The sequence below is a fragment of the Marmota marmota genome, unplaced genomic scaffold (genome assembly GCF_001458135.2).
Source record: "Marmota marmota marmota unplaced genomic scaffold, marMar, whole genome shotgun sequence".
Taxonomy (NCBI): Eukaryota; Metazoa; Chordata; class Mammalia; order Rodentia; family Sciuridae; genus Marmota; species Marmota marmota.
In genome coordinates, this window is record NW_026000000.1 from 7,398,353 (window position 1) to 7,401,586 (window position 3,234).

The window sequence follows — 3,234 nt, forward strand, 5'->3', positions numbered from 1 at the left end:
CCTTTCAAATAGCTGTTCACAGAGCTCTGCCAGTGCCTATGCCTCTTTCTCTTGTTGGGGATCTTCAGGACACATGATGATTTTTTTCTTTAGCATCCACTCCCATTTCTTATGGTACCCACACCCCACGAACCATGTGCCTTTCAATCCTTGTGTGGTTTAGATAGGTGACTCCAGGTCCCCTCTCCCCAACTTCTGGCCTAGCCAGATCATTTAGCCTCTCTGTTCCTGGAATTTTAGTTTTGAATATTATAAGCCTTGAAGAGAAAGCTCCTGTCTGGCTCAGCTCAGCTCCCTGAGACTACTTCTTCAACCTTCCTCTGATTCTGTGAATTTACTTATAAACAATTTACATATCCCCCCCCCTTTTTAAACTTAAGCAAGTTGGGTCATTTTGGTTGCTTATAATTAAAGAATTCCCAATGAACCCTGCCTTTCTACATTTTTTTTCTTTTGATGCTGGGTATTGATTCCAGACCTTCAAAATGCTAAGTTTGTACCCTGCCACTGAGCTGCCAGACAAACTCCTGCTTGTCCTTGAGGACCCAAGTCATGTCCATTTACTCATTAATTCATCCAACAAATATTTATTTAAAAATTCTATAAGCTGGGCTTGTGCTAGGAGATAAAAATACAATAATAAAAGAAACACGTAGGGTTCTTGGACATATAAACCCCCAAATATGCTGAATAAACAACTTTTAAGGGACCTCAGGTGTGAAGGATAGAGTTAATTATATTTATCTGTTCTTGGAATTTTTCAGCATTGTTCTGAGTAATAGATTAATTACTTTATATCTACATCTTCCTTCACCCTTGCCAACCATATTAATGTGGTTGATATGTGAATATATTCTTGTGAAATGCATATTGAAGTTTTGTAGGCATGCACCTTTAATTAACACAAATAATTTTACATTATATATTTATTTTGTTTTCCATTTTTCTTCACTAAGTGTGGTAGCATGCCTGAAGTTTTTGAGATAAGGATAAGGGCCTTGAAAGCAGACAAAAGGATTGTGGTTTTTAGTTTGGGTGAAATGGAAAGTGATTTGAGGGCTTTGAGCAGAGGAGTGATATGATTTGAATGGGTGTTTTTCAAGTGTAAATCTGGCTGCTGTGCTGAGATTAGGATTCAGGGGTGCAAGGCATGGAAGCTGGGAGACCATTAGGAGGCTATTGCAGAATTCAATAGAGCAGACAGTGGTTTAAATCAGGTGCTTTAATATCCTATACAAGAAATCCTGCATACAGTGAGAACAAATACCAACAGAAAAATTGACAAAAAGTACAACAGGAAATCCCAAAACAAGGAATATGAGGTGAAAATCACTAATAATTGAGAAATGCAGATTGAAACCAGAATAGGAGGACTAGGGCTGTAGCTCATTGGCAGAGCGCTTGCCTAGCATGTGTGAGGTACTGGGTTCGATCCTCAGCACCACATAAAAAATAAATAAATAAAGACATTCTGCCCATCTATAACTACAAAAATAAATAAATAAATAAAACATAATAGGATATTGCATCTGTCATTCTGGGGGAAAATGGAAAGCTAAAATCTGAGATAAGAGGACTTAAAATACTTATACACTGTTAAAGGAATACAGAATCCAGAAGCAATCTGACTCTATTGAATCAAGTTAAGCATGACCCAGCAACTCGATAATTCAGCTCCTAATTATATATATAGAGGGGGCTTGTGTCACCCATCTGGAATAAGTATATTCCAGAGAAATTCTCACGTAGGATCATAAGGGAATGTGAAGATGTTTATTGCATCACTGTTTGCTGCAATGGGGCACTGAGGGCAGCCGACGTCACCATCACTGGGAGAATGGATGGGTAAAATGCACACCGGACTTTGAGATATGCAGTTTTCATGCATTATTTCATTATTTCTTAAAAACATCCCTAAGACAGTGGAACTTTTAGTATACCCATTTTACAGGCTATAAAACGGAAACTATCTTCCTCTAAATACAAACCGTTGCTTATTTTCTTGTACATTTCTTCTTAAATTTAGACAGTACTGGGTTTGAGGGGCTTAGCAGTGACTCGGTTCACTCAGCCATTATGAGCCTCCTTTTGATTCTGCCGTCTGGCTGTTCTTCACTCCGCTAGCCACAGGTGGCCTCGGAGCTGGGCAGTCAGCACCGCGGACAGCGACAGCCGCAGGGCAGGGATTGGGCGGGGCGTCAGTGGAGACGTCACGACGCGAGAAGTCTCAGGGGCGCGCACTCGCGGGCGGCTGCGTCACGTGACCCAGGTAATTGGCACTGCGTTCCCTGCACCCCATTGCACAGCCCCATGACCTGCAGCCTCCGGACTGCGCTGCAGCGCCGACCCCCGCCCACCCGGTGAGCGCGGTTGCGCGTCCCCTTCCTGGTCCCTGCGCCATCTCTTGGGCTGTGTTGGGGGACAGGCGCCTCAGATCCAGTCTCCCTGGTCCTGGGGAGTCGCTGCCGGCTGTCCTGAGCCCGGCCCTGTCGGGTGCGCGGGGGTGGGGGTGGGGGTGGGGGGGTGTCGAGTGGAGGCGGAAGTAAGGGAGAAATAGAACGTGACCTTGCCTCCGCCCTTGGCTTACCGTCGCCTTCTGGAGGACCCCCAACCTTTTTCGCGCGTTAGATCTGGCGAGTACAGAATTTCGTGTAAAGGAGCGACGCGCCAATAGTAGGGTTTCAGGCATCAGCGCTGGGCTCCTGGGTCCAAGGGCTACAGACTACTTTCTTTACCTTTCATGACCTGGGGAGAGGCTTGCTGCTCAGTGCCCTCCCATGCAGCCGGGACCGCCAAGGGTCACACCAAGGTTGGGAAGGGTCCAGTGTTGTGTGCCTATTGGGAAATTCAGGGAGTTTGAAGTCCCAGGGCCTCATGGGTAGGATCCTTATAGACGGTTTTAACTGCGATCTCAGTTCCCAGACAAGAAAACTGAGGTTTCTAGAGGCTGAACTGACCTGAGGAAGTGGACGAAGCCAACATGGAAGTCTTTCCCATCCTCTGGGAGATGGAGGGGGTGGGGCGATAACCTTGAGGCCCCAGCAGGCAACCTAGGCTTTAACTGATCCCAGAGGGCCCTACTCTAACACCCCCTTCCATCCTTAAAGATGGTTTTAACTATGGTCTCAGTTCCCCAAAGAAGCCCAAGCCCTACTGTGCAGCCCCTCCTCACCTTTTCCCACTTCTGGGCTTTATTTTAGGCCCTTACTCTCTGGCAAAGAAACACCCCGCCCC

At 45.9% G+C, this 3,234-nt stretch overlaps 1 protein-coding gene across 3 annotated transcripts in view; it reads left to right on the forward strand.

The window, feature by feature from the left end:
- The first annotated feature begins 2,193 nt into the window (after positions 1-2,193).
- Ogdhl (oxoglutarate dehydrogenase L) overlaps positions 2,194-3,234 on the forward strand; it is a 27,432-nt gene continuing 26,391 nt past the window's right edge. The window contains exon 1 of one of the 3 annotated variants that reach the window (XM_048807475.1): positions 2,194-2,269. The gene's annotated coding sequence lies outside the window, so the exon portion shown is untranslated. Of the gene's footprint in view, positions 2,361-3,234 lie in introns of all 3 variants that reach the window. The other 2 variants (XM_048807478.1, XM_048807477.1) reach the window with 2 other exon arrangements.